At 40.0% G+C, this 7,500-nt stretch overlaps 1 protein-coding gene across 1 annotated transcript in view; it reads left to right on the top strand.

The window, feature by feature from the left end:
• LOC139560627 (receptor-type tyrosine-protein phosphatase mu-like) overlaps nt 1-7,500 on the top strand; it is a 774,972-nt gene that overhangs the window by 179,119 nt on the left and 588,353 nt on the right. The window lies entirely within an intron of this gene.

Genomic DNA, 7,500 nt, shown 5'->3' with positions numbered 1-7,500 from the left:
TGCTGTCACCATGGTTACACATTCAGACTAGTGGGATAGGAAGTGGAAATGCTGTCACCATGGTTACACATTTAGACTAGTGGGATAGGAAGTGGAAATGTTGTCACTATGGTTACACATTTAGACTAGTGGGATAGGAAGTGGAAATGTTGTAGGCCTGTTGTAAGGCAGGTTCTCACCAGACATCAGCGGCAACAAGGTCGCCTATGGGCACAATACCTTACCTTAAATACCCCATATACTATAACTTAAATACCCCGTATAATATACCTTAAATACCCCGTATAATATACCTTAAATACCCCATATACTATACCTTAAATACCCCATATACTATAACTTAAATACCCCGTATAATATACCTTAAATACCCCATATACTATATCTTAATTACCCCATATAATATACCTTAAATACCCCGTATAATATACCTTAAATACCCTGTATAATATACCTTAAATACCCTGTATAATATACCTTAAATACCCCATATAATATACCTTAAATACCCTGTATAATATACCTTAAATACCCCATATGCTATACCTTAAATACCCTGTATAATATACCTTAAATACCCTGTATAATATACCTTAAATACGCCATATACTATACCTCAAATAGCCCATATACTATAACTTAAATACCCCATATACTATACCTCAAATAGCCCATATACTATAACTTAAATACCCCATATACTATACCTTAAATACCCCATATACTATACCTCAAATACACCATATACTATACCTCAAATACACCATATACTATATCTTAAATACCCCATATAATATACCTTAAATACCCCGTATAATATACCTTAAATACCCCATATACTATACCTCAAATACCTCATATACTATACCTTAAATACCCCATATACTATACCTTAAATACCCCACATACCTTAAATACCCCACATACTATACCTGAAATACCCCACATACTTTAGTACCCCATATATCTTTAATACTCCATATATCTCAAATACCACATGCACCTCACATACCCAATATACTGTACTGCAAATACCCGATATACCTCAAATACGCTATATACCTGAAATACCCCATATACTGTACCTGAAATATCTCATATACTTCAAATTACACATATACCTAAAATACCCAATATATTATACTTTAAATACCCAATATAACTTAAATACCCCATAAACCTCAGATATCCCATATACCTTAAATACCCCATATTCCAAAAATACACTATATACCTCAAATACCCCATATACTATAACTCAAATACCCCATATACCTAAAATACTATATGTACCTCAAATTCCCCATATACTGTACCTCAAATACCCAGTATACCTCAAATACCCAATATACCTCAAATACCCTATATACCTCAAATACACAATATACCTCAAATACCCTGTATACCTCAAAGAAAAAAACACTGTATATAACTTTCCTTATTTTGTGTACAGTATATTATAATGAAGGAACTTACACGTGCAAAAAGTTCCCTCAAAACAACACTAAGAAAATGGGAGTCTATACCCATAACAATAGAATAATATAATTTACCCTTTGAACACTTAAACCATTGAAAGACAGAGATATTGGATGTTGTTTTAAATGTTTAAAACGGTTTAATCTCTATTGGTTTTGGTATTGGCTATTCCCCCACATCAAAACCCCCATCTTCATCCCTTGTGTGACAACAATGGGAATTGAGACAAAAGCTTTGATGACAATGACGGCGGTGGCAGGCGGGCTGGCAGTGAATTTAATGTAACAGATACCTCAAATCAATTTTAATTAAACAATGATTTCTTTCCCATCAAGCCCTCGATCCTATTAACCCTTCTCGCACATTGAATTTCATTTAAAAAAATGCTTTCCCTGTCATTCATTTGCGTTCTGCGTCTTCCTCAATGATCTGTCTCTTTTAATGTTGCATTGATCGTTCAAATGAGGAGATATCATCACCACCATCGCGCTGCAGACACGAGAGTTCTCATTCTCAGCCCGATTTGGATGGAACGCAACGCCGGGCCTCTAATTCTGTGAATTGATCCAGGCCGGGCTGGTTTCGGGCTCGCTGTGCTGTGTGTGTCTGCGCACCTTTTAAAGGCGCTACATGGTCGATCTGACGTCCGCATTGGCCGTGCAGCGTGGTGATATGGCGTCTGCAGAAGTCTGCGCATTCATACTTTTTTAGCGCTTCGTGGAGAAGCCCAGATCTGTTGTGAAGGGAGTTGTCAAGGAAGTGAGTTTGTGTTTATACAGGACCTCCCGCTCCTTCACCTACCGTCAACCAATCATGTCAATCAGGAGCTAGACGAAGCCCTCCACATTGTTACAACATTTGAGAGGGGTACGTACTGCGGTGCGGTATGGAGCTCAGTTTGGCCTCTGCATGCCTCTGACCACATTTTTTCGGATCAAGCATAAATTGGCTTTTAGCCTACTACGGCTCTCTCTCAGCTACACCAGGATTCCAATATTCTAATAATTCCAAGGAAATTTGTGGCCATGATGAAACTTATTTTTCTGATGATTTAAATATTTCAAATTGCGATAAGAATAGTCTGGAATGTAGACTGGACTTCCTTGCTAATTGTCTCTGTCTGGAACCTGTAAAATATCCGAAAACAGACTAATAACTGATTCAAATGTTTTCCTAATCAAACATGCATTCACAACACGGGGCTTTTGTGCAGTTATTCAAATGGATGTTTGGCAGAACATCGAGTTATTTATTGAATTATTCAATTTGTTATTTTCATTTAAAAAGAAAAATCTTGATTTTATTTAAAGCTGCAATATGTAACTTTTGGGACGACCAGACCAAAATCACATAGAAATGTGTTATAGACCCTGTCATTCTCATTGAAAGCAAGTCTAAGAAGCGGTATATATGTTCAATGTGCGCTATTTCTATGCGTCCCGTTCTTAAGTTTCGTTTTTGCGTCTTTTACTTTTGGTTTTGTACACCAGCAATATTTTTGGTTATGGAAAATATATTTCACAGTGGTTTAGATGGTACAATGATTCTCTACAGTATACTTGCTTGTTTTCTCACATAAACTGAAATTAGGCAAACTATTAGAATTTTAGCAACCAGGAAATGGTGAAGCGATTTCTGCGCAGTGCATCTGTAAAGGCATGAATGAATTGTATACTGTTGTAAGGACATGAATATATGTTTGATTGGTTATATTGAAGTAGGCTAAGTTACTTTAAGACAGACAAAACAGGATGTGCTCTCACAAGATGCTATACATCTAATCAAATCAAATCAAACAACAGGTGTAGACTAACAGGGAAATGCTTACTTATGGGGATTTTTCCAACAATGCAGAGTTAAATATTTTTAAAAAATGAAATAGTGACACAAGGAATAAATACACAGTGAATAATGAATAGCATGTAAAAAATAACATGGCTCAATACAGGGAGTACCAGGTAAAAACATGGCTATATACAGGGAGAATCAGTACCGAGTCGATGTGCAGGGGTACGTGGTAATTGAGGTAGCTATGTACATACATGTTTAGGTAGGGGTCAAGTTACTAGGCACCATGATAGATAATAGACAGTAACAGCAGTATACTGTAGGTATGGGTCAAGTGACTAGACAACAGGATGTATAATAGACAGTAGCAGCAGTATACTGTAGGTAGAGGTAAAGTGACTAGACAACATGATAGATAATAGACAGTAACAGCAGTATACTGTAGGTAGGGGTAAAGTGACTAGACAACATGATAGATAATAGACAGTAACAGCAGTATACTGTAGGTAGGGGTAAAGTGACTAGACACCAGGATAGATAATAGACAGTAACAAAAGTATACTGTAGGTAGGGGTAAAGTGACTAGACAACAGGATAGATAATAGACAGTAACAGCAGTATACTGTAGGTAGGGGTAAAGGATAGATAATAGACAGTAACAGCAGTATACTGTAGGTAGGGGTAAAGGATAGATAATAGACAGTAACAGCAGTATACTGTAGGTAGGGGTAAAGTGACTAGGCAACAGGATAGATAATAGACAGTAACAGCTGTATACTGTAGGTAGGGGTAAAAGATAGATAATAGACAGTAACAGCAGTATACTGTAGGTAGGGGTAAAGGATAGATAATAGACAGTAACAGCAGTATACTGTAGGTAGGGGTAAAGGATAGATAATAGACAGTAATAGCAGTATACTGTAGGTAGGGGTAAAGGATAGATAATAGACAGTAACAGCAGTATACTGTAGGTAGGGGTAAAGGATAGATAATAGACAGTAACAGCAGTATACTGTAGGTAGGGGTAAAGGATAGATAATAGACAGTAACAGCAGTATACTGTAGGTAGTGGTAAAGTGACTAGACAACAGGATAGATAATAGACAGTAGCAGCAGTATACTGTAGGTAGGGGTAAAGGATAGATAATAGACAGTAACAGCAGTATACTGTAGGTAGGGGTAAAGGATAGATAATAGACAGTAACAGCAGTATACTGTAGGTAGGGGTAAAGTGACTAGACAACAGGATAGATAATAGACAGTAGCAGCAGTATACTGTAGGTAGGGGTAAAGGATAGATAATAGACAGTAGCAGCAGTATACTGTAGGTAGGGGTAAAGGATAGATAATAGACAGTAACAGCAGTATACTGTAGGTAGGGGTAAAGGATAGATAATAGACAGTAGCAGCAGTATACTGTAGGTAGTGGTAAAGTGACTAGACAACAGGATAGATACTAGACAGTAGCAGCAGTATACTGTAGGTAGGGGTAAAGTGACTAGACAACAGGATAGATACTAGACAGTAGCAGCAGTATACTGTAGGTAGTGGTAAAGTGACTAGACAACAGGATAGATAATAGACAGTAGCAGCAGTATACTGTAGGTAGGGGTAAAGGATAGATAATAGACAGTAACAGCAGTATACTGTAGGTAGGGGTAAAGTGACTAGACAACAGGATAGATAATAGACAGTAGCAGCAGTATACTGTAGGTAGGGGTAAAGGATAGATAATAGACAGTAACAGCAGTATACTGTAGGTAGGGGTAAAGTGACTAGACAACAGGATAGATAATAGACAGTAACAGCAGTATACTGTAGGTAGGGGTAAAGGATAGATAATAGACAGTAACAGCAGTATACTGTAGGTAGGGGTAAAGTGACTAGACAACAGGATAGATAATAGACAGTAACAGCAGTATACTGTAGGTAGGGGTAAAGTGACTAGACAACAGGATAGATAATAGACAGTAGCAGCAGCATACTGTAGGTAGGGGTAAAGTGTGTGTGTGGCGTCACTATGCATGTGTGAGCATGTTATGTGTGTCTGGGCATATGTAGTGTGTGTGTATTGGAGTGTCAGTGAAAGGGAGTTAGTGAAAAAAGTGTCAAAGCAGGTAGTCCAGGTGGCCATTTGTGTTATTCAGCAGTCTTGTTCAGCAGAGTTATGGCTTTTGGGTAGAAGCTGTTTAGGATCCTGTTGGTTCCAGACTTGGTGCACTGGTACCGCTTGCCGTGTGGTAGCAGAGAGAAAAGTCTATGACTTGGGTGGCTGGAGTCTTTGCACATTTTTTGCGGCCTTCCTCTGACACCACCTGGTATAGAGTTCCTGGATGGCAGGAAGCTTGGCCCCGGTGATGTTGGAGTCGTGCACGGTCACTCAGTCGTAGGTGAACAGGGAGTACAGGAGGGGACTAAGCACACACCCCTGAGGGGCCCCCGTGTTAATGGTCAGTATGGCGGATGTGTTGGGGTCGGCCCGTCAGGATGTCCAGGATCCAGTTGTAGAGGGAGGTATTCAGTCCCAGGGTCCTGAGGTTATTGATGAGCTTTGAAGGGACTTTGGTAGAATGCTGAGCTGTAGTCAATAAAAAGCATTCTTACAAAAGTATTTGTTTTTTTTACTGGTGGGTGAGGGCTGTGCGGAGTGCAATAGAAATGTTGTCATCTGTGGATCTGTTGGGGCGGAATGTGAATTAGAGTGGGTCCAGGGTGTCTGGGATGATGGTGTTGATGTGAGCCATGACCAGCCTTTCAAAAGCATTTCATGGCTATAGATGTGAGTGCTATGGGGCGAGAGTCATGTAGGCAGGTTACCTTGGCGTTCCTGGGCATCGGGACTATGATTGTCTGGTTAAAGGTAGTTTACACCCCCGGGTGATGCGTTGTCCCCAGCTACAACAAATACAGCCTCAGGATATATGGTTTTCCAGTTTGCATAAAGTTCCTTGATGGCCGTCGTGGTATCAGCTTGAGGGGGAGATATGTGTGAGATATGTGTGTCTGTGACAATAACCGAAGAGAATTCTCTTGGGAGAGATAACACGGTCGGCATTTGATTGTGAGGTATTCCAGATCAGGTGAACAAAAGGAGCTTCCTGTATGTTATTACAATTACATCATGAGCTGTTAATCATGAACCAAACATACACCCCATATCCCCCCCCGCTGTTCTTCTTCCCAGATTGTTGTTTATTCTTGTCGGCGCGATGAACTGAGAATCCAGATGACTGGACCGACTCCGACAGTATATCCCGAGAGAGCCATGTTTCCATGAAACAGAGTATGTTTACTGCTCATATAAGGAAATCAGTCAATTGAAACCCAAAAATAGTAGGCCCTAATCTATGTATTTCACATGACTGGGAATAATATGCATCTGTTGGTCACAGATACCTTAAAAAAAAGGTAGAGGTTTGGATCAGAAAACCGGTCAGTATCTGGTGTGACCACCATTTTGTATCAATCAGCACTCCTTCGCAGAGTTAATCAGGCTGTGGAAGGTACTTCCGCTCCTCTTCCATGGCTGTGCGAAGTTGCTGGATATTGGCGGGAACTGGATCCAGAGCATCCCAAACATGCTCAATGGTTGACATGTCTGTTAAAATATGCTGTCCAAGGAAGAACTGAATTTTCAGCTTCCAGGAATTGTGAACAGATCCTTGTGACTTGGGGATCATGAGGTGATGGCGGTGGATGAATGGCACGACAATGGGCCTTAGGATCTCGTCACAGTATCTCTGTGCATTCAAATTGTAGCATATGCCTGCCCATACCATAACCCCACCGGCACCATGGGGCACTCTGTTCACGTTGACCTCAGCAAACCGCTCACCCACGCAACGTCATACACGTGGTCTGAGGTTGTGAAGCCGGTTGGACGTAATTCGCTAAATGACATTCTTTGACAACAGCTCTGCTGGACATTCCTGCAGTCAGCATGCCAATTGCACAATCCCTCAAAACTTTAGATATCTGTGGCATTGTGTTGTGTGACAAAACTGCACATTTTAGAGTGGCCTTTTATTGGCAAGGAGAAATGCAAGGAGAAATGCTCAATAACAGGGATGTAAGCAAATTTGTGCCCAAAATCTGAAAGAAATTAGCTTTTTGTGCGTATGAAAAATGTCTGGGATCTTTTAATGAAACATGGGACCAACACTTTACATGTTGTGTTTATATTTTTGTTCAGTCTAAGTTGAGTTTTCCTCTCGCTCTGCTTCTTCTAGGCCC

Source organism: Salvelinus alpinus, chromosome 30, assembly GCF_045679555.1.
Source record: "Salvelinus alpinus chromosome 30, SLU_Salpinus.1, whole genome shotgun sequence".
Taxonomy (NCBI): Eukaryota; Metazoa; Chordata; class Actinopteri; order Salmoniformes; family Salmonidae; genus Salvelinus; species Salvelinus alpinus.
Note: the sequence above shows the minus strand (reverse complement) of the source record. Positions and strands in the feature narration are given on the sequence as shown.